The 24,359-nt window shown below is 39.8% G+C and overlaps 1 protein-coding gene across 23 annotated transcripts in view; it reads left to right on the top strand.

Annotated features, from left to right (window-relative positions):
• The window catches only part of LOC310881738 (uncharacterized protein), a 796,919-nt gene that overhangs the window by 12,324 nt on the left and 760,236 nt on the right, over positions 1–24,359 (top strand). For all 23 annotated transcript variants that reach the window (XR_014572528.1, XR_014572545.1, XR_014572548.1 and 20 more), the window contains exons 4-5: positions 12,291–12,329; positions 14,969–15,104. The gene's annotated coding sequence lies outside the window, so the exon portion shown is untranslated. The remainder of the gene's footprint in view (positions 1–12,290; positions 12,330–14,968; positions 15,105–24,359) is intronic.

Here is a 24,359-nt window from a genome sequence, read left to right as displayed (position 1 = left end):
GCAGAAATGTATTCAGTAATTATTAGAGTATTTATGGGAAGTAATGAAAGATGAGCAAAAATGCTACTTGGACTTGGCAGTGATTGTATCTGTGGTTAGTCACACGATTTCTAAATTGTTAGACTTGCTTTTATTCCTTGCTTTTTTTGTGAGTATTTAAGTTCTATCAGGTTTGCTGAGGTCACGTAACAGTTCCATTACAAGTGTCCTTGGCACTTCTATCCTAGAGCAGAATGTGCTAAGGGAAATAAATGGAAGTGTCCTACTTCTTTTTCTCTCTCCTGTGGTTGTTTTTTTTTCCATTTCTGCCGCTGCTATATGGCAGCTTTACAGGATGCCAGACCACAATCCTCTGCCATTTTATTGTTACTTACTAAGGCTGAAGTAGAGAGCACAAAGCTCTCAAGCCAGATTGCAAGTTCTTTTATGGGCCAGTTTCCTTTATATTTTAGCATTTTATTTGCTCACCAGCTGTTTTTACTGTTTCATCTTCAGGTGTTTATTTCAAGGGGCATGCTGTCCGATCTAGGCAAGGACACAAATAATTACGAATTGTAGCCATAGTCTGATTCTTTATGCTCAAAGTAGTATGAGCATCCTTCTGTAAAAGTGGCAAGAATTGAAGGGGAGAACAGTTTTTACACTACAAATGTACATTACTTTTATCTATCCTTTATACTATATTATCCTATTAAAATGATTTAAGACACTTTTCTGTGTATTTAGACCATTTCTTCTGACGTAACAGAAATGATGTAGGCAAATGCTTATTAAGGACAGGTCAGATACAATTGGCAAGTGGATATATTTGATTTCATAGTAAATTAACCTATGATTTCAGTGAAGTCATATTTTAATATAACCCAGGACCTAAATTTTAATTTGTAGACATAATGTTCATAGTTTAAATTTTGCCCTTGAACTGTGTGACTTGTATTCCTGTATCTGATTTTGCTAGTGGAATACCCCATGTGAATGGAAGCAGCTAGGAGTGGATCTGAACTTAATGCTACTGCTATATGGTAACAGGGGCTCAGTCATCAGATGATCTTGTTGGACAAGAGCAGGATATTTCTGTATCTCAGAGCATTAATTCCTTAATATTAGCTCTACTTTTACAAAGGACTTTATTTCAATAGTATCTGTGCTTTGTCCAAAAGGAGATGTTTGGATTATTATAAAATAGGCCTGATGAGTTTTTAAAGACACTGAGGGTGTATGTATAGCTTAGTATTATCAGGTCATCGTGTTGTTTAGCCACGCACTTCCCTTGGTGTATGAGCCATGTGTCAGGGACTGCCTATCTTAGCATGTGAAAAGAGCACAGCCCCGATCCCTGATAGCTTAATTGCCTGTTTGGTAAGCATTGGTGAAGGGGTGTGGAATATAGTCCCCAAATGGCTTAGGTTCTGGGACAGAGCTATATCTGACTAAAGAACACTCTCTTCTTCATTACAATTTCATCTCATATGGCCCTGACTGCATCTGGGTTTCCTGTTAATCCTTACAAAAAGCAGCAGGAAAAATAACAAGAGATGTATCCACATACTCTATTAAGCCTGTCTTCCCATCACTTTATCTCATTAACTGCTTGATCACTGTGAATAAAAGTAATCTTCCATTAACTCTCAACTTCAAAAGACTCAGATTTTCAGATCAAACGGTCCTTCAACAGCTGTTTAAAAATCTTTGAATCCAAGAGGTTAACTTCAAAGAACACCTTGTGAGTGTTCTGAACCCAGTTGACAAGTAAACAGTAATTTATGACCAAAGATATGCATTAATGAAGTGGCTTTAAACCATGGGCAATCTCTTACTCTCTTTTCCTTTGATTCTAGTGGGAAGTTCCTAGATTGACAGCAATACAAGTGGATGGCTTAATTAGCCACGGAGCAAGCAGTGATGTTCCAGGCTTCTTAAAAATGCTGTTCTACCTATACGCTTAAAATGTGCTTCATTTGGAGGAGCACAGTCCCTCCTGATCTCTTCTTTATGGTCACAGAGCTATTCTGAATGTTGTTAAACTGCGTTATGAGTAGTAAGTCATTAGAGATGTTTAGAGAGAACCTACTCTGCAAGTTTTAGATTATTCATTCATAATTAGTATGGGTTATAGACATTACATGTTTGACAAGAAGTAGATCTCTTACTAGATATTTTTGCAGCACATATTCCATGGTTTTACTCTTGAGGTCATTTGTTTGTTTGTTTTAAACATGCCTCACAATTTTGAGCTTGCTCCATTATCCAAGGTTGCTGGAGTCTATAGTAAGGGAGGGGAGAAAAAATCAAGATTAATTATAATTGGAAAACAAGAGAGGGAGAAGTTAACCACTTAAGCTGTCTAACTAAGTCCTCATTTAGATGCATATAATCATAGAATTTATTGCATGCTTAGTTGGAGTAGGAACTTATTTCACATTTTGTTCTTTCTATTAACTGGGAGGTTTCAATTTTGAGTAAAACTAGTAGAATTTGTCAGAGAGGACACAGCCCTTAAAAGCACTTGAAGTAATCTGTGTGGTGTGACTAAGTGGAGGAATATGAATTTCAGTCAAGTATTTTGATGTCAAATTTTGTCTTGGGTAGGTAGGCTCTGCAGTTGTTTGGGTTTATTTCCCGCTTCTGGTGCGGTAATACCAGAATCCTCAAATCAAGGATTTAGTGTTTCTTTTGTTGTTTTTTTTTTTTTTTGTTTTTGTTTTTGTTTTTGTTTTGTTTTGTTTTTTTTTTTGACAACATGAATACTTTGGGACAATACCAAGTGATTCTGCTCATTATTCACCTACCATAGTAGATTTCTGTGTGGCACTGGGTCCCTCATCTTGGCACAAGTGCTGCCACTACAGAGTAACTGGTAGGGAAGAAGAGAAAACAGAGCTGTACCATTAGGTAGTCAGGAATTTTTGAACAAAATCATGTAGGCTCACTCTTTTTGTTTTCAGAAGAGGCTTGGGAGGGAGGTTTGCAGGGATGGCTGCTCATCAGTCCTTGCTGGAGCTTGGAATGTGGCAGCTTGCTCAGTGCTGCACCTGGAGGCACAGAAGGGGAGATGGTAGGTGTGAGGGGGCTTTTTGGGAGTGGAGAGTGAAGGGAGATTTAGAACTAAGGGGAAGAAAGGAACAGGAAAGACAGATCAAACAAGTTGTAAGAGATGGGCTGTTTGGGGAAAAGTAAAGGGGAAAAAATTCTTCCATCATCACTGAAAGTTCACATGGGATTGTAAAGCGTGATACAGTCTAACATCACCTTATCAGAACCATAATGATGCCATTGCTAGAGTAGAGAGAGCAGTGAGATTTAATCAAAACCAGTTCTGTTCAAGGAAACCTTAAGTGGTTTGATTCCTAAGAATACCCTTGATCATGGGAGAAACATTTTGCAGTCTGCCTTCCTTATCTGCTTTGGCAGGGGGGTAACCTGCTTTGGCAGGGTGGTTGGACCCAATGATCTCTTGAGGTCCCTTCCAACCCCTACAGTTCTGTGATTCCTTCCTAGTCTTCCAGACATATAATGCTTTCGGGTACTAGACTGAGTACTAGTAACTGGTTGGGTTTCTCTGGCCATAATATAAATGATTGCAAGGAGTGCTAAGTGAAACATTCTATGGCATGGATCGAGCTGGCTGTGTGCTAGGCACTGTCCAGGCTCAGCAGTGAAAGGTCTGGTCCTGCACAAGAGTTAACTTCGGGTACCACTGATAACCAAATCGTCTAGAAGTCAGCAGGAATTGAAAAGCCATCTACAGTTCTCTTCTTGCTGGTTGTCCCTTGAACACAGGAACAAGAGCCTGCAAGCAGCTGTGGTTGGGTGATGGCCTCGTCTCTCCTGGCAGGCTCTGCTTTTAAAGTTGGTGACTCAGGAGCTGACAATTTTCAGCAGCATAGCACATTGTCAGCCATTTGATCCAGTGAGGTTTTCTGTTCTCCAACTTCTCGAAATATATAATTATGTCCAGAAATATTTCTGTAGTTCTGTGGAAGCTGATAGATTGCATTCTTTACTAATAATAATGTTTTCCTTCTCGCATGTATCAGCAGACTAAGAAGTGTCTCAAAAGAATTGCAGTGATAGCAACAGAGTACAGTGAATAAAGATAGGGACTGATGGCATGTGATGAGTAAAAATGAAGCAGTTTTAATTCTTCTTTGGGTATGTGGCACCTGCACAGGTATTCAGACATAGTTAACCAACTCAATTGGCAAAGTGGTATGAGCCATAATTAGGTATCCACATCAATCCCTTCGGCTAAGCTGCTTCTTAAAAAAGAAAATAAAGCCTTAAAATATCAGTTTATCATGCATATTCTATATTTCAATTTCTGTTGGTTTTTATGAAGCAGATTAGAGTTGGGAAAGCCAAGCCAGTTCAGGACAGTTGAAATGACGTTTGTGGGCAAAAGATGCTTTGCTTACATGTTGTTTTCCCTTGTTCCCTAAACCTTTGTCAGTCGTTGTTTGCTGACATTAATTGCCAAGGTATTTCCACTCTGTCAGCTTGATTGTTGCAGACTTGCCTCTTGGTTCACTTCTTTCTTTTCCTCCGTCATTTTTTTTGCATCTAAAACTCACTGATCCATAGTTCTCAAGCTCTCAAGGTTCAGGCTCTCAGCTCACAGATCGTTTATTACCTCAGCCTTTACCTCTGTGTTTAATCTTCCTGGACAGGTTGCATTATCACAGCTCCTGGTGTTTGCTGTCGTAGGAAGCTAGCATATGGAATTTGAAAGGAGGGTCAGACCGATGCAGATCAAGCAGCTGGTATCTCAGACCAGCAAGTAAATGTAATTACTAAGGTCCTTAAGATAATTTTTTTATGCTGGGTGATTTTGTGACTGACTTGATAGTGTCATATTTACCCATAAGCTGTTCCGTGAGGTCTCTGGGTGTATGTTACTTCTGTGCGCTCGCAATGTAAACCTTAATCTGAGGCAAAACAGAAATGAGAGGACTAACTCCACAAGTTACCCAAACTGTTGGAGAAGGAAGCCATAATGGAATACACCTGGTCTGTCACCCCAGGTATAGCAAGGTATGGGAGTTTGCTGTTTGTAAAGGCTCATAAGGAACTTGCATGGAAGTTACGATGTCTGAACAAGGAGAATGAAAGCTCTCTAAGAAGACTTTCATCTCTTCTCGGTTACTTTCATGCACTCAATTATGAGCTAGCTGAAGCCCTGGCTCATCTGCAATAAGCTTTATGTCCCACTAAGTGTTTGCAGAACCAGGCTTTAAATGTTTTAAACAGTTGTGATTCAAATAGTATCCCAGACAACCTTTTGCTGTCATTTTCAGTTAAAAAATGTAAAAGAATTTACTTTTTTTTTTTTTTAAATAGATCTTATTTGATGCATGTGGAGTTACTCTGAAAGTACAGCAGTTCTTTTTTTTTTTTATCAGAACTTTTTGGTGACTTGTTTCAAGGAAATGACTTGAGCTTTCTATAGCTTTAACCCTAAGCAGTAGATACTGTAGCGCACACAACCTTCAGTGAAAACACCCTCCCAGATTTTATGATAACAACAAATATAAATGACTTGAGATCAAAGTTGCGAGTGAACTTGTTCTCTCTTCCATTTTTCTTTTTCTTTTTTTTAAAGTGAAGAACGTGTATTGAAAAGCCTTATTAAATATCAAAACTGAACAGCAGTTTTTTTCCCTGAGTCCTAGAAACTGTTTCAAGGTGGGGGGGTGGGGTTTGAAAATGTTTGTCTTCTTTGTAGTATTGTGACAGTTGTTCTGGAAAATGTCTGATTCTGTCTTCAAAGTAAAAATGCTTTCAGTTGAAATAAGTCATTCTCACTTAATTTTTTTGTCTTCCAGATCTTGTTGTTATTTTTTTTTCCTGGGGTTATTATTTCTTTAGTGCTGTGCAAATGTTACCAAGATAGTATTAGTGATGCTGTTTAACTAAATGTGTACACTTTGATTTGTTCTTTGGAGCTGTTCAAAGAAATTAGATTGACTGTAGAGATTTTTAAAAATAACCCGGTAGCATCAAAGAACACCTGACTGCTCAAATTTCCAGTTCACTTTTATCTGTTCAGGTAGATGGCCACTTCGGTATCCGGAGTACTTATAGCACAGGAGAGGGAGACCCCAAACCATAACCCCCTTGCATGATTTCTTAGATCTTCAAGAAGAAGCATGTCTTTTGGTTTTTGTGTTTTAAAAGGTTGCTGTCAAACAACAGATGTTAAGTAAAAACTTACTGATCTCATTATGAGAAAACTAAGGAGGCTCAGGGGCAACCTTTTCGCTCTCTACAGATTTCTTAAAGGAGGCTGTAGAGAGGTGGGGGTTGGTCTATTCTCCCACGTGCCTGGTGACAGGACGAGGGGGGATGGGCTAAAGTTGCACCAGGGGAGGTTTAGGTTGGATATTAGGAAGAACTTCTTTACTGAAAGGGTTGTTAGGCATTGGAATGGACTGCCCAGAGAAGTGGTTGAGTCACCATCCCTGGAGGTCTTTAAAAGACGTTTAGATGTAGAGCTTAGTGATATGGTTTAGTGTAGGGCTTGTTAGTGTTAGGTCAGAGGTTGGACTCGGTGATCTTGGAGGTCTCTTCCAACCTAGACGATTCTGTAAATCTGTTCTGTTTCTGTGGATCAGTCCCCTTCAGAATGGGGTTTGTACAAGCTTCAAGGCTATTAGGCTGTCTGCAGAGGGGCACTGAGGAGCTTTAGCTGACAGTTGAAAATGTTAAGTACTGCTTTAAAAAAATAATCTTCTGTTTGAAATGATGGTAAATTTAGTTGACTTTTTTTTAAAAAAAAAAAAAAAACACCTTTAAAGGTAGAGTGAAAGTCTAGCTTAAACAAGGCTTTTACAATATCTGGGCTTTCTAGTGTATGGTGCAAGTACTACTTGACAACTAAGGACTCCTCAAGCTACTCCTGTTTATAATTTTTATTATTATTCCAAGATTCAGCACAAATAAACATTCTGTTTTGAGGGAAAATACAGCACTTTCCAGATAGAAAGGAAAACAAAGTCATTCCCCAAAGTAAAAATTGAAATTGTTTTCCTCTTTAACTCAGATATACTAAGCCAGAGAGGGGCAAGGGGGACTGTTAACCTGCTTTTAAGCTCTTGCTATTAGCAGAGCTCAAGATGTGCCTCTGCTGGACTCTTGTTCTTGGATGTCTTTGTTGTTAGAAAGCTGCAGGCAGAAGACCAGCTGTCAGCTTACCTCTGCCTCAGTGCAGATGCCATGAGGAGGGCTTGCAGGTGTGGAGGTGCTGCGGGCATCACTAACGAAGTTTCTTTAGGGCACTTTTACAGCTGGTAATGAATGTTTGTGTGGCTTGAGATGACAAGCCTCTGCCAAAGCCATGCAGAAGGTGTGGTGTTCTAATAGCCTGATTTATATGTTAGGTGGAAAGAGGCAGAGGGCGTGGAAGCGATGCTAATGCTATGGATGTTAAGCCTCTAGGTTGTTTTCATTAGCAGCATTATACAGTGTAAATGACACTGATGCAGGGAGGTGTGGGAGACAGAAAAGGTGTCTTGAATTGATTAATTAGTGCTCTAGTGAAAATAGTAATTGAATGTGATGTTGGGCTCCTGTGCGTGTTGTATGGTTTGATAGCAACAGATGGACACATCTCCTCCCTCACCCTTTCTTTTTATTATAGTCCATAAAAATGAATCCCTTTCCTTGGGCTAAGAGCATCTGTCTCTTGTGTGAGAAGATTTACTGTTTTTTTTTTTTTCCTCTTCCGTACTTTGTGAAGCTAGGTGACTTCAAGGTAAAGTGTGAAGACCATGCACACACAAAATAGTGTTCAGACGAAGCACAAAAGCCTTGAGGGAGGCAAGTGGAAGTCAAGTTCTTCAAAGCTGGGTGTTAGTGTTATTAAGATTAAGCAAAATTGCCTCTCCTACTGCTCTCAAGCTGCACAAGAGAAGTACGTTTATTTTAAACCCAACACTGGATCTGCACCGCATAGCATTGTTGTTAGCAGTCTCAGCAGAGAACCCTCAAACTGCCTGCACTCAGATGCTTAAGTAGCCTCTGCTCTTCTGTAAGTGTTCTAGTCATCTCAGCATCCAGGCATGCTGATGGGGCAGTATTTGAGAGCTTAAAACATTCCTGCCTACAATGCATCTATCTTTTGTATTCCAGGAGAATTTTTAATTGCTCTTGCTGTCTGCTGCTTTTTCCCAGTGCTTCAAAGCAAACAAAAACCCTTTACAAGTGCACTTAAAATACCTCGTAGCACAGAGTGTTTGGTCAGACTCTAGTAACAAACCATTGGTTAATGCAGAATCATGGCATTGTAGAACTCTGTGCTAAAGAAAGCATAGGTTCCCTCAGTCAACATGAGGGAGACTTGCAAAAGCATGGTACACACAGAAAGGGGGAGATATGTTCAGGGTAAGCCAGGGTGAAGGGTTGAAGACTGAAATATGAGAGAAGGGTAGGGTGTTCCAAGGCAGATGAGGGAAAAGAATGAACCCGTGTCTAGATCAATGGAAGTTATTCTGTAGTTAAACAGATTTGTATGGAAAGTTGTTAATATATTTTTTTCATTTTCATGTGGAGTTTTGCCTTAATAAGGATTGATTGAACCTGGAGATGTTACATTATTATTAAAATGGTTATTTGCATTATGTGAATTGGACATTGAGATTCCTTACGCAGTTTGGCAATGTCAGTCTTACCCACATAATAAATATAACTCAGGTGAACTTAGTACAGAACTTGATTTCCCCTGTTTCTGGGCTTTTTGAAGAGCCTGACTGCCTTCAAGAAAACAGTCCTGAACTGTTAGTTCAGGCACAGGAACGTCCGTATTTATGTGCGAAGGTCACAGACACGGCTTGACCAGGTAACATAGTTCTGGGCTTCCATACACAAAGGATGGGTCAATCAAGTTTAGTGACCAAGAATACCTCTGTTATAGGAAGGAACCTGTTCCATCCAATTTGTGATATGTTTATGGAAATTTCAGCGTCTACACTAATGCACAAGGAAATCTCTGAAATAAAATTTAATATTAGGAGATGAGGAAGTCTGAAAAGGTTCAGTGTTAAGGAAGACAACTGGTCTGAAAACATTCTGGGTTTGTTCAGCGTACCTGCACTTTGTGAAGCAAAAAAGCTGCGGGGATGTCATGTTGCTTCTTAAATGTGTTTTTTTTAATCTGAGAACTTGTGGCTTCAGTTTTTGGGGGTATGTATGTTTATGTCTGTCTTCTGAAATGATTGTGGACTGCTTTGCATATCTATAATAAGAAAAAGAAAACATAGGCCACAGCTTGAGAACCACCTGTGAATAACTTGCTCTTTTATTTTTAGCTTGTTTTGTTTTTTGATGTGTTGGCATATATTGATTACATGGGTAGATTTGAAGATGATGAGCTAAAGAGATTGAGCAGCACACGCAGTGAGAATAAAATAGTTCAACGAAGAATGTTATTTTTGTCTCAAACCTGGATACTGCTTGTGTTGTGGCAGGTTCAGTCATTACCTGCTTGCTACTTAACTGCTTTGTTTTATTGATGTAATCTAAGTATATAAAGATCTGAAATCATCATCACAAGATAACTTTTCTTTTCTTGACTTTTGCATTTTTTGGCTATCTTAAGTTTAAATTGACTCATACATCTTTCATGGTTTATAATTGTCAAGTTTTATTTATAGTAATTCAAGCTGAATGGTGTGGAATGAAAGTGGTAGGGTAGTCAAACCCTATTGTTAAAAAATAAAGGGGAAAAATCACAATAACACTTAACACTGTAGAAATTAGCACTAAGTGGCTGATGAAAAACGAGTCTCGCTGCTGTTTCTCCGACCACTGAAGATCTAATGGAACATGAGAATATCAGCACTAGAATAATGTTAATTGGATAACTGATATATAGACCATGGCTTTTGATTGGGGGGGAGGGAACTACACTGAATTTCAGGAGAGTTAAGCACCCAACAAAAGATGACTTGGACTTAAAAATCTTGACTAGTCCCCACTCTGACTTAAACATTTTGGTTGCTTTTTAATCAATTTGCTGTCTGGTGCCAGGAACCACAAAAATAGATGAGAGGCTTTCTTCTAGACTTCTTTCTCAAGGTCTCCAAGGTAAAGCCTGGGGCTTTTGGGATAGGGGACTATGACCTTAGTGGCTCCATTTGCTGCAGTGGAGGAGCGATTCCTGCTCGTAAGGAGTTACTTGGAGTAAAATGAGAAGGAGATGGAGGAAGTGGAGGGGGGGAAAAACACATGAAGCACTGTGTATCATACTTTCCTTGTGTGCGGTGGTGTTGCTGCAGTGCTTTCCCTTGAGGTGGGAGCTGGGGAATGCATGTCTGTGAGGGAACGCCCTGGGTTCGCTGGCTGTGTACACCTTGTGGGAAGGTGCCGTTGGTCCGTCCTGTTGTCCTTGCTCATCTCCCTCTAAGCTCTGGGCTGTGTCCTGGAGCCGTGGCTGGAGGCCAGTCCTCCCAGCTGCCTGAAGACAGGGCTGCCTTCACCACTCAGTTTTTGTTCATGTACAGGTGTTTTATACACAGTGGGTCTGTGCTTGGGGAAATGGCTGAGCAGAAGCACCTCAAAATATGACTGAGGACATGGCTTATGGATATTTTATGCAGCTCATTTTTGCTGTATCGTGGTTTACAGAGAGAAAATAACAGCCCTGTAGTGGCATAAATGAGACTGTCGTATCCCAAGGGAACTTGGCTGATGTGGGCTGCAGCCAGCTGGTGCCTGGGGCAGGAGCTCCTCTGTGTGTGTGTGTGCGCAGCAGGGCGCAGGCCTCGGTTCTGGTTTGCTTTCTCTAGAGCAGGCGGGCATCTACGACCAGAAGATAAATGGAGTTCAAGAGTGATGGTCTTGTGGTGTTACTTGGGCATTCTGGGGGGCCTTGATCAGAAGGATGTGATACTGGAGGGGATGGATTTGCCGTTTCATGCAACATGACAATTCAGTGAATTTGTGTGACCTGCCTTCTATGGACTTTGCCATATGTTATCTCTACTGAGGAGTCCATACCAGCCTTCAGGCCTCTAGACAGCAGGAAAATCTAGGATGAAACTAAAATGGAGGCAGGGTCCATTTTGCATGGTAAATTTGCATGTTTGAGTGGTGCTTGGGAGGAAAAAAAACTGGTAAGCCTGAAGTTGAATTCTGCCAAGGGTAGTTAATGTAGCGTAAGCTAGTTCATGCAGTTAGAGCTCAGGGGTGCTGTAGAAACCGTGTGTGGACACCTGGAGTGACGTGAGAGCTCTCCCATGCTCTGGAACTTGTGACACCCCCTGAACTCCAGTGGAGCCCTGAACTGCATGAGTGATTGCAAGAAGCCTCTTGCCTGAGGCACTACATCACAGGCTGCTTGCCAAGGTGGAGAAGAGCTCTTCTCTGTGCTATTTCTACTAGTTTTGCCTCTGTGGAGGTTTTACTGAGGTGAGGGAAATTTTGATAACCTGATTTGAAATGTGAAAGGAGTAATGCCAAAATTTATTTGGCTTTATAAGTAACCTGAGCTGCTTTGTTGGAAAATACTTTGTGCTACTGCAGTCCAGCCGTATACTGAGGGTAGTAACGGTTCTGTTAGCCTTTCTTAAACTCTCTGCTCTGAAGGCCAAGTCTAGATAATGTGCAGGAGGAGGCAAAGCAGTGTGTCGCTTGTCTTACCACCCAGTAAGCTAGCAGCAGTTCTGCTGCAGCCATCAGTTGGTTGTTGCACAGTCACAATTCCATGTCGGCAAGACCACAGTGAGTTGGCTCCCTGGTCTCTTGCATTGCACCTTTTTTCCCTTTTCTATACTTAACACAAATGCTTTGAAGCAATTCTATGTTTTACAAATCAAAACCTAAGCTTTGCGTACCCTAACTTAGGTTAGCCTGTTTGGGAACCCCTCCCTCACCAAGCAGTAATATCCAAGGAGGACTGCATAGGAATACACAATGTCTCTCTCTCTCTCTCTTTTTTTTTTTTTTCTGTCTGATTGCTGTAGCACTCTATAATCAAGTGCTCAGCTATTGTGAGCATACTTGAGTTGTTGTAATTGCCCTTTGTTTCAGTAAAGACTGGTAATTACTCCTGGGGGCCATGCCTTTTGCTTTAGCAGTGTTTGATTGAAACTGGTCATTTATTTTGGTAAAATCTTAAGGCTTTCTGCAGTGCTTATAGATATGCTTTCTGTGTGACAGTCATTTAGTCTACCCAGCCATCCATATAGTGAAGATATTGCACATTTTCCCTTTCTCTATTCAGATAAATCAACTGCTGTTTTTAGTTTGATTACACTTCAGTTTATAGAGTTCATCTTATGCATCTCTTCTCCTAGGTTCTGCTCCAAGGAAGACTACCTTTTGCTGGGCCTGCGGTAGGTTTTTGGCTGTTTGAAATTCATGATGTGAAACTCATCAATAGAATGAACTAAATATCTCTATGTATACTTTACTGTTATTCTGTTTTCCTTACCACTGTGTAAAAGAATATACCACTGCTACATGAAGTCTTTTAAGCATTAGTGGTTTGGAACCTACTGATGCTTGCTTTATCAGTTACCTGCAAACTATTAACTCTTTTTTTTCTTACAACAGTAGAAGTATTTTGTTTATTACCAAATTCACTTGATAGCTAAATAGCCTAAGCTTGAAAGTACTTCAGTGTTTATGGAAGAACACAGAAAACTTCTCCATGTCAGAGGGTTACTTCTGTTGTTTGGTTGCAGGGGAGTGTGTGGAATGTGGCTAAAAAAGGATGTTTTGGTGATTTCGCATCCTAAGAAACTGAAATGGGCAAACTACTCATGTGGAAGTGGACTCAAGGCAACTATTGTTATCCTGAATGATGTTGTAACCTAGAATTTCTTAAAAACAAACAAACAAACAAAAATATTTTATTCAGTGACTGGTGTGGGTCACGAGGAGGTCTCTGTCGTGCTGGTGAGCTTTATGCAAGGCATTACCAATTACTGATTCCTCTGACACCAAGGTTCTTACTATCTTTAAAAAGAGAACGTTGAAAAATAAACCTCTTCAAATGTTCTTCTGTAAGTAAAACAGGCAATAGTTCGGCTTTTGACACCTGAGAACTGTATATTTTATTATGCAGATACTTCCAAATAAGTCTTTGTCCCTCAATGGTAGTCAGATGATTTGTGACCCCAAAGGTTATGGGTCCGGATGTTGTGCTTGAACAGTAAAAAAAAAATCTCCTGCTTTTTGGCTCTTGTGTAACCTATTCTCCTGGTTCGGTTGGATTAATGTCACTTAAGGCAGTAGTTTAAAGTCTGTAAGCTATGAGTTTATACAAACTTGTAAAGTTTCTTCTATCTAATTGAGACACTGAGACCCACGATGTTAATGGTGCTTTATGAGCAAATTTTCTCTTGAGTTTCTTTGGTCTTTGTACTACATATTCCAGAGCAGCTATTCTGGCAAATTCCTATTGTCTGCAGGGCAGTCAAGCTCAAAGACTTGCCAAATTAAGGAGTACTTTTTTTTGTTGTTTTTTTTTTTTTTTTAAAGTTGGACTTGATAAACATTGATTCAAATGGGTGCTAATGGTTTTTCATATACCTCACTAAGACTGAAATCCTGGAGTGTCTTGATACATCAGGACAAAACTTTATGCTGTCAGTGGCTAGTAGCTTTTGCTCATCGCAATGAACAGCACTCACATCCTGTCCTTCCATGTTTCAGTGTTGTTAGTTTGTTGTGGGAATTGTTCTTGCTGTGTGTAGTTCTACCAGTCAAGTCTGAGATCAGCCCAGTGATATACATGGGGAGTTGTTTTTGCCATCACTTTTCAGGCAGTCTTTACCATTGTCTTGATTATAAGTAAAACTTTTCCCTGTGTCTTTTTTACTATCTTGGGCTAATGTAGTACAGGTTTGGATTAAAAGAAATGACTAACTTGAAGGAGATCAGCTGATCTTTCATAGGAAGTGTATTACTTCTTGGGTCCTAGTCTCAGTGATCTTTGTCTTCCTCTGCTGTGCTATGGAAAAGTGAGATGTAAGAAGTAGCGGGTGGTTATGATAAAATGCACAACGAGAGTGCAAAACTAGAGTGTGGTTGTGGCTGTTGGCCATTCTTACATACATCTTTCTTTGCCGTGATCATGCCTGATGGCATATGCTAAATGTGTGTGATTGCAGGGATTGAACTTGACAATACAGTAATGTTTACTTCAGCCATTTTTCTATGGAGTCTGTACTTTCTTGTTTCTTTTTTAATTACTGTAATATTTCCTCTAGCTTATGCCCAGCAATGTCAAACTTGAATGCTGCTGATCCCATGTCACTTACTTTGTGGCAAAGGCCAAGGCTGTTCTTCCTCTCCAGTCTTGCAGAGGTAGGTTTTACTTCAGGGAATATTGTAGTTCCAGGGTCTTTCTCAAACTATAGGGGATAGTAGAAGATGGGAGAACATATTTAGGCCAAATGAGGAGTATAAGATGTTCACGTCTGTGTTGTGTATTACAGTAGTAATCATAAAGCTAACTGAAAAAGCTGTGGATAGAAAGATCTGCTTCTGCTGGAGAACTTTTTTCTTGCAGTGTTGCATTTTCTGCAGATATTTCTGCTGTTACTGCAATATTTGATGGGTGAAAGAGCTTTTCATATGTCTGAAGTGATTGTATTGTTGTGATTTTGTGCTTTTTTTTTTTGGTCATAGTAATGGAAATTCACCTTCTCTGAATACTGTTGTCTGACCTGTTTGCTACTCTTACTTGGTTACAAGTATGATGCAAAATTCCACAAAAGAGGTTTGGCAGAGTAGTCAGTAGAAGGTGGGGGTTGGCTTTGAATCTCTTCCTTTGTTATTTTTAAGTAAAAATCAATAAGAGCCACCGGTGAAATCAATTGCAGTGTTCCATAGATTAGTCAAGGGAGGTTTTCCCTGAAGATGAAAGGGGTGTGCAGTGTCTGGATAATGGTGCCATAGCTCCTGCTAGGAATTACGATAGAGTGTTCTTTGATGGAAGTCTAATAGGATGTTTTTCTCCTCCAAGGCTTGCATGACTGCAAATGAATAGAGTAGAATACTTCAGTCATTTGAGAGTCGTGTTACTGGTCCTGAAACAAAACTGTTGTGACAAGTTGTTAAATGGAGGACTTTCCAAGAAATCAGTCCTTCATAGCAGAAAGGTAAGTCTCTGAGTATTTCATATAAAAAGAGCAAAGAGTCTGATAAGCATATCAAATATGCTGTATTTTTGCATGCAACACAAATCCATAGAACTGCTGTAGTGTTCAAGTAGGATTGCTTGAAAGTGTTGGTGAAGGCAGGCAGCTTGTTGACCAAAGGCAAAAAATGCCGAGAAATGCACCAGAAGTACAGGAACAGGAAGGATATGGGAGTTCGACTATCTTGCAACTGTGTACTGCAATTATTATTCTATTTTCTCATCATGAATATTATTGCCTCAACAATACAGTTGTCAGTAGTAGACTGACCTTCTGCTTAACATGGCTTTGCTTAGCTCTGTTCTGGCTAACTGAAGTATTGTGTTGGACTTCCTGCTCCTTGGTTGTCATCATTATTGATTGGGGTTAGCAATGATATAGTGTTTCTGTGTTTAGGGAAGAAAACTCACAGTGAGTAAGTGCATAAGAAAAAAGATACATAAAAAAAAAGTTCAGCAAATTTCCCTAATAACAGCCTGGATTAGAAACTAAGAGCATTTTAAAAAAAATTAATCTTAGCTGAGGTTTTAATTGTTACCTTTGTTAAAGCTGCCAGGTATGCGTCATCTTGTATGTACTTAGCTTATATGAAGAACACATCTGAGGAGAACAAGGTGTTGGGAACAGAATCACAGCTCCAGTGGAGGCAAACGCAAACAAATTGGCCACTCATATACCACCCTTGGCCACCTTGGATTTTAATGAGTTAGTGTATTTCAAGTAGATAGTGTATTCTTTAAGTGATGAAACTTTCTTTATGTTAAAAATGCAGTTTTTCAGTAACATACAGTTATGTGGTGTTCAGATTAACAAGGTTCTAATGAATATACTCAAAGGAATGATCAAGACTTGGCAGAGAAAGCTAATTATAAATGTCTTCTAATTCTACATCTTGAAATGGTGATGGTTAATAACATGACCAAAAAGTGCATGATACTAGACCTGCAACAAGTCGAGCACTTTGTTCTGTCTGACATGAATTCATATGTATACACGTGTGTGAGTCAGTTTACCTTGATGTTTCCTTACATGCCTTAGTTCATTTTTTATAATGACATTACAGTTCTTTGTAGATGTACAACAGCCCCATATCAACTAGCACAGCTGGTTTATGGGTTCTGAAATCAAAGCCTGGAGATCAAAAAGGGACTCCTTCCAGGATTTGAGTATGGAAGGGAACCCATAGCCTTCCATTTTGGAAATAATCACCCTTTGTATTCTTGGAGGCATATGTAATGTATATACATTTAGTTGAAAAGAGAAGCCCAGCTCCATGTGTGGAAATTAAGGGCGTTAAAATGAGCAGCATCTGGTCTTGAGGAAAAAATGGAATAAAATGAATCAGAGACACGGTGAACCTTAAATTATTTAAGCTCCTCCAGTGGTAGTGTTCTGTGATTGCTTTCCCTTTCTGTAAATGTTTCACAGCTGTGAAGTTTCCACGTGAAGAGCTAAAGTGCTGGCTATTGTACAAAACTTAAGGCCAATTTCTGCTTGCTTTGCTTGCTTGTAAAACCTCATCAGGCCTGATTCTCCCTGTCTTGTGCTCTCTGCAGTCAATTACACCTGTGCAAAGTGGTTGTAAATTGCTACTATTTGAGGCAATAGTTTTATCTTACTTGGTACCTTTTTATAGACTTGCAGACAAGGCACAATGCCATGCAGAATCAGGCCTCATTTCTTACCACCAGAGGAGTTGTATTTGATAACCAAGACCTGCAGAAATAAATATGTGAAACAGTGATAACTTCGGATGAGCATCTAAAACACTCAGACCCTGGAAGACAAGAGGATGACAGCAGCAGGTGGCTTTACTTTCCCTGGACGCTTAGGGGTACAGGCACTGACCAGTCCCTGTTAGTGAACTGCTTGGAGGAGTCAGGCTTTGCAAGAAACTGAGTACAAGATACCTTACGTAAGTGTAAGGAGTGTGATGTGTAGAATGTTTTTGTTTTATTCTGCCTTATTAATGATCTGGAGTAATGTTAGCACTAGATTGCTCCTGCAGTGCTTAGAGGTGGTTTTTTGTGTGATTTTTTTTTGTTTTGTTTTGTTTTGTTTTGTTTTGACAGCATGGAACAGACTCATTGCTTCTGTTGCAGTCCCTGAAAGAAATGTAGGTCAGTGCAGAAAATTGTAAGGCAGTGTTTCCTGATCCTTGGAATTGGTAGGTGAGAGAAATAGGGATGCTCACCTTTTGGTCAACCAAAGGCGTCCTACAGGGAAAGCTGGTTGGTTTATCTCAACGCAAAAAAACCAAAGGAGAATGAAATGCCATAAGCTGGTGACGTGGCTGTTCCAGTCCAAGTTTTATCTTGTGAATTGGTTGGCCTTAAACAAATGGACTTGAAATTTGATCTGCTTGCTTTTTTTTGGTAAAATTCAGGCAGTCTGACCAGCAAGTCACTGGATTTCTTGCAAGGGGTTACATATGCTTAGTTTTCTGCGTAGTTTACACTGAAACGAATCTGGGAGTATTTCTGTGTATGACAGTAATGAATTGATGTTTGTAGAAATTCTGTCTTGCTATGTGGTAGCATTTCTAAAGTAATTTATTTTACTCTTAATATCACTACAGGGATTTTAAAACAGATAATTTGAAAAGCAATTCCTTTTGTTTTGACTGCAGGCAGACTGCCACAATTTGGAGAAACGAGAGAATACAGAGTCCTCATTTTAACTGAAATTCTCTGTGCTATCTGCCTGATTAGCTTTTACGCCTTTGTGGGATTTTCAGCATTGGTGTACAGTTCACCTAAGCATGGAGAAGGCCCTGTATTTCCTTCTTCCTCATAAAAAAAGCATGCACCTACAGGTCAACATTTTAAACCACCTGGATCTTCAGAGGTGTTCCGTGTCTCCTGCATGATGTAGCAGTGCTTGTAGTGTTCACATCAAATGTGGTACAGAGGTGGTCACAGAAGAGATTTTTATGGATGAAAGTTGGAGAAAAGATGGGAGGGATGGAAAAGTACATCTCTGAGGAAGTAGGAGGGGGAGTAAGGGACTGGCTGTCTTTAATATGACCTTTGGGCTCAAGAACACAACCATATCTATTTTTATGGGGGACAGGAACATAACAGTACTTGCATGAGACATCTTTTTAATCTTACTTCAGCTAATGTAGATTTGTATTTACCCAAGAGGAGGAGATGACTCCAGAGGATGTCACTAGAGAGCTGGTTACACTTGAGTAGCAAGCAAGGTTTTGTCAGAATGACTAAAATGTGGATGTGAATTTCTGTAAGACTATAGTGATCAAGAGTGGGATTGGCCACACAGCGTAATGGCATAAATATTGGTTTTGCATAAGTCCTCTGCAACTACCCTTGCAAGCATGTGGCATTCAATTGCTTGTCTCCTGTGTTCTGTCTGCTTGTCCTCAGCATTTCTTTATGGAGGATGAATGGTTGCTGTTGTGCCCGGTGTGATTTTGAATGTTTTGCAGTGCTTGTCCTTACGTTCTTTGAACTGTTTTTTTTTGTTGTTGTTGTTCTGGTTCCAGGTTAGACTACAATCTGTAGGAAAAATGCAACCACACAACTGCACTGAGAACTTAAAATGCTACTGAATCTGAAGTGGTTTAAAACAATTCCATCCTCGAGAAGTGTAGTTCCTTGATGCTACAAAGAAAACTTAATTAGTTGGCATTTACCGCCCCTATCCTATGGTAGAATGAGCTAAAAAGCTTTACATAATCGAACAATCCTGAATTTAACGAACTTGCTTATTTAAACAGTGTATTTTTAGAGAAATCCATAGGCTACTTTGTAAATTCTTTTCAGATCTTTTTATTTTTATTGATTTTGATTAGCCAACTAATTTGTACATAATCAATAAATGTGATGCTGATGAGCTCATTTTGAACCCTTAGCATAGAAGACTGAAATGAAGAAGGGATTAGCACAGTGTTTTGCTGACATTCCAATCTATTTTAAGTGAATGCAAGCTTTCTAATAAATATTTAATGGGTAGTTGTTCGTGGTTTAATAGAATTATCTAATTCTATTAGAATCCTGTTTGGAGATTTACATGTACCATACATCACTGCCGAGGATACGGTTAATAATTTAGGCTAAGTGACTAGTAATTGGAAACACAGTCAGATTAAGTAGGGACTTTTTTTTTAAGGTCATCTAGGGATTTAAATGCTCTGTATTTGCTGTATAATGGCAACTCTGTTCTTAGATTCTCTCTTGCACAGAAGAACTAATTTGGTGAGTTGGGGACAAGCCTTAAACGTGATAACAAAGCATGAGGCCCCTGGGGTTTATTTAATATCTCATCCTCTGAGTTAATGAGATGGAAAATAGTTCACTGTTTATCTACAGTAGATTGAACAGATGTTGCCAGTTCAATTTTATGGAAAGTAATCTCTGAGAGATTGTCTTCTGCCCATTGCTTTTTCATGTGTTGAATCTCTGCTGCCCTCTTCTCAGCTTCAGGAGAAGGTTTCCCACACTGGTCATGGAGCTGATGGAAGATCAGTGCAGCAGAACTTGGTAAATCTAGTTCTTGTTAGGAGGCTTTGCGAAGAAGGTTTGAAAATACCTTGAATTTTTAAATGCTTGAATTAGTGCTGTAAACTGAATGGCAAGGAAAAATCATAAGTAATTGAGAAGACACTGAGTTAAGTTACTACTAGCAAAATACAGTGCAAATATTTCTCTCTTGCTTCCACTTTAATGAGCATTGGTTTCAGATCTAGCTATAGAAGTGGTGATAATGGTATGCACAGAAACGTTTACTTCATGCACACAGTTATTTGTGAAGAAGAGAATGGTTAAGCTGAATTTGGGGCCAGGATGAACATGGTTGTGATAGGGTGCTGGTTGTAGTCCAGACCACTTAACTGGAGCTCAGTGTGTGCAGATTAATAAGAAGATTGTCATCTAATGTGGCAGTTTGCAGATCTGAGGACAAGATGAATGCAGAGCTGAGTCAAGAGGGCATGGCTCAGCAAGAAGCTCTGCATCCCAGCTAGCCCGTCTGCCACTTGAGATGAGTAGGCTGTCACTCATTTTCGCACTGTCTAGCAGGTAAGGTCCTCCTGGTCTTTCTTCTAGTCTTCCTTCTAGTCATTCATGTGGTAGTATCATATCATCACTTTTGTGTGTCTCTTGTGGATTACAGCGTGTTCAGTTACATCTATTCTGTCAGTATAGCAGATGCTGACTGTATTTCATGAGGCGTTTGTTCTCATCTCCAGGAAGATGTGCATCTTCCGTGGGAGAGCCAGAGGCTGCACACATTGCTGGACTTCTTATTTTCATGTTGACCCAGCACCTCAACTTGCAGGTTTAATGGTGTAATGCAGTGGCTGTGGGACCACTCTTAGGCTTGGGAGAGTTTAGTCACTAAAGCTGTGTTGCTTTAAGACGTAATTTTGTAAGCAGGAAAGTTCAAGAGGCAGGAGTACCACGGTCTTCCTGCTGCCACTTCACTTTCATTCTTGGGGCTGCTTGTGCTTAGCAGCTCGAAGATAGAAGTGTGTGTTACCTACCTGATGTATGTACTCTGCAGAACCACTCCTCAAAGAGCACTCGCTTTTTGAGGCTGTCTAGTTACGACTGTAGCATGTGACTGTTTGATAAAAGACTGAATTTTTACTCCCCACCCTTTATTTTTTTTAATCGGAGGTAAGTTTGTTGATCAGAGTGCCGAAGTTTGCAGCTTTGGGGAATAGCATGTCACTGGTTAGTTACGTAGTAGTATATAAGGGGACGGTGTTGTAGGAATCCTTAACTCTGAAACTGATGGGTACTGATGTAGGAATATAGGAGTCTTAAGTAGTGCTGATACAGTACATTTCCTGTTTGTGTTTGTACCATCATTATATATTTTTACTTGGCAAATTTAATTAAAAGTGTGTTATTCTATAACATTGTTAATGTTGTTATTTAGTAATACTTGCTCAAACTGGAGGTGTGTACTTCTTTGGACACTTCCTCGCTCTGAGACTTGTATGGATTTGCAGATGGCTTCATTCCTTGACAGTTGTAAACTTGTGTGCAGCTGCTTGAGGTAAACCTACTGGAGGTGAGACCTTGACCTCTAGACTGAATTTGTGTGCATGTGTAGGCATGCATACATGTGCATGTGTGTAAAAAATCTCCCTAAATCGCTCTGAGTAGCTTTAGGGGCATTGCTGTTCATAGCGTTCAGCAAAGGTAAAGTGAGGCACTGCATTGACACGAGATTAGAATTAATAAATTAGAATTCTTCTTCTGTGTATTCTATTTTTAAGCTTCTCTGATAACTTTTCTGGACCCTTCTTGGATAAAAGAATGGCATCAGCCCAGTTCCTCTGCTTGAGTCTGTTTGCTTTGTTCTTTCTCTATTCCTTACTGGGTAGTGATGTGTATTCTGTTCTCTGGAGAACAGCTGAGCTACTGAGAGCTGTTAGTTCTAGTTGATATTCACTTCTTGGAAGCAATGGTTTGATGAGCTGGGACAGGGATCATTACATTAAGCAAAAAAATAACTTGAATTTCTTCTGCCATTACTTAACATGCAGTCACAGTCTCATAGAATTTCTGGCAAGCTCACCTTTACTTCCAGATATATATTGTTTACAGCACTTAGCATTCCTGTAGCATGATTTTATACCTTCAAATTGTTTTGTAGCTATTAACTAATTAATCTCATAACACCCCTGTACAGTATATTTGTTTCTGCTTGAGTGGCTGTGTAGAGGATAATAGGCACTAAAGCAGTATACTACACTTGGTTTTTGATCAAATTGGCTGTGTTATACTTAATTTGTGGTTAAGTTAGAATGATTACTGTCAAAAGCAGCACCAAAATACAGGTTCCGAAAGATACATAGGGTCTAGTTTTTCCTCTAGTGCTGATGGTTGGTTGCGCTGCTCCAGTAATAAAGCAGAAAAATGCAAATACTGCAGTTATGAATTCTGATCCTTATTATTAATTAAGGACATACTCTTTTAAAGGTGGTTACTTTTTGTAAAAGCATAAAGGATAACTTGAAAGCGCTGAAGTCTCTTCATTGGGAATTTGAGGAATGATAACCTCCTTTAGCTCTGTCTTCTCACTAACTTTTTCTAGACAAGCTTCATCTGACACTTGACACGCTAACTATGCGGACATGGTATGACCCTCTGTCACAGTAAGTCTCTCTGCTGTAATAGCTGAAAGCTGACGGTGGGCAGAGAACGTCACTGCGTCAGCAACACTTCCTTCATCACAAATTCAAAACATAGCACTGTATGACCTACTGTGAAGAAAATTAGCTTTGTCCCAGCAAAAACCAGTACAGGCTGTAAGTTAAATCAGTTACTGCATTATTCTGTGTCTGGAAGTCAGCTTAACCATTCTCTTCTTCACAGTAACTGTGTGCATGAGGAAGTAAACATCCATCTCACTCTGATACATCCTGATGGTGTCTTTGTGTTTCTGATATGGAATATTGACTTGTAGTCAGCCCTTAGGGATTGACAGATGGGCTTTTACACAAGTGGATAGTCCCATAGAGGTCAATCTGATACAACTGTGCAAGGAAGTTTTCATTTTAAAAACAACTCCCAAAACCTACTTCAAGAAAAACAACAACCATACCTACTGTGTGCATGTGTGATGGTGTGTTTATTTTTTTAAGATGTTTTGTATGTTTGGCAGGAATCTTATCCCAGTTTATCCCTCACTCCTGAAAACTGACGGTAATTTGTGTGCTTTTATATGCAATTTGGATGTCTTTAAACCTGAAACTTTACCACCTCTGCTTTTCTTCCCTGCTTAGTGCAGTAGAACTATGGCTTCAGGTATGCGTTTGGGTTGGTATTGCAGGAAATTAAATGAAACTAGTGATTTTTTTTTTCCAAGACTGTGGATGACAGGAAGACAAATGATGCTACTTGATACAAGGGAAAAGCTTAAAAGGAATTGTATTAAGTGTGTTTTAAGTATGGAGCAAAGGAAGAGAAAGTATTGACTTGTATGAAGTGACTTGGCAGTTGTGTTGATTATAGAAAAATACCTGCTTTGGGAGATGACTTGGAACTTGAGTTTCTGAGGAGCAGTTTGAGTAAGGACCATCATTAGGTACTCTTCTGTCAAAGGTTTTTGCCAGATCAATGGGCTAACTGGGTTTTGGTCTAAGACCTGGCTGGGTAAGGTAACCTTGTTTGCCCTCAGCCAAGGTTGAGACACCAGTCAGCAGTTTGTTTGACTCCAGCTGGGAAGTGAACAACTTATTTTGTTTAAGTAATGATTTGAGGGACTCGTCAATAAAATCACTGATACTCTCCAGTGCAGTCATCTGTCCCTGTCTCGGTGTAACAGTTGGGAGCAAAGAGGAAGGAGACCCAAGTGAGCAAGCAGATTAGGTTTCCTTTTGTTTCCTCTCATTTCCTTCACATCTAGACACCTTCACATCTCAGCACTAATCCAAGATGGACATGTAAATGTGGTTTTATTGTCCTTCAAAGCAGGTCTATCTTGCTGCATTAAAATAGTTGAAACCTATATGTGGTATGCACATGTTCTGGCTTCATTCAGAAGTTCTCGTGAGAACACTGATACTGATTGTGCTGTTCTGCTTGTTTTGTTCTAATTATGAACAATGTCTTCCTCGTAAATATTCCCAGTTCACGTTGACATAGGCAAGGATTGAACAAGGCTACCTCAGCAGGGCATGGTGTTTTGCTAACCCAGCTGTGGAACTTGTACAGGATAGCCTTTGGCCAGTGTGGAGGGCCAGCAGGGGCAGTCTGTGTTTCTTTGCATGCAATCTGCCATTTCAGTTTGACTGCATCCCTGTTAAGCTCTAAGGGTAGACAGAGAAGCACTTGAGTTGATTTGAACTAATTGAGCTGATCAAGTGTTGCCGGTTAGTTCAATTTGTGCCAAGTCCCACTTGTCCTTTTCTTCACTTGGAGCAACACCAGTGTTAGCAAACCAATTGCCACATCAGAGCTCTTGTTAGGCACAGACAATAGAGGGCTGCACCATTTCTGTATGGGAAGACTGACAGGGTTTTTCAAAAATTGCTTGCTTCTGAAATTGAATGGACCCTTAAGGCCCTTTTTACTTCTTTCCTGTAGCCTACTAGCACCCTAGATGTAGAATTTCATGCTGTTAGCTGACTAGCTATTGTACACTATATTTCTGTTTTGCAGGTGTTAGTATTTTAATCTGATGTTTTTATTTTTAATTTGTTAATTTTGCATTTGTACTTTTTTATGCATGTACTTTATT

This window comes from Anser anser (assembly GCF_964211835.1).
Source record: "Anser anser genome assembly, chromosome: 14".
Classification (NCBI taxonomy): Eukaryota; Metazoa; Chordata; class Aves; order Anseriformes; family Anatidae; genus Anser; species Anser anser.
Note: the sequence above shows the minus strand (reverse complement) of the source record. Positions and strands in the feature narration are given on the sequence as shown.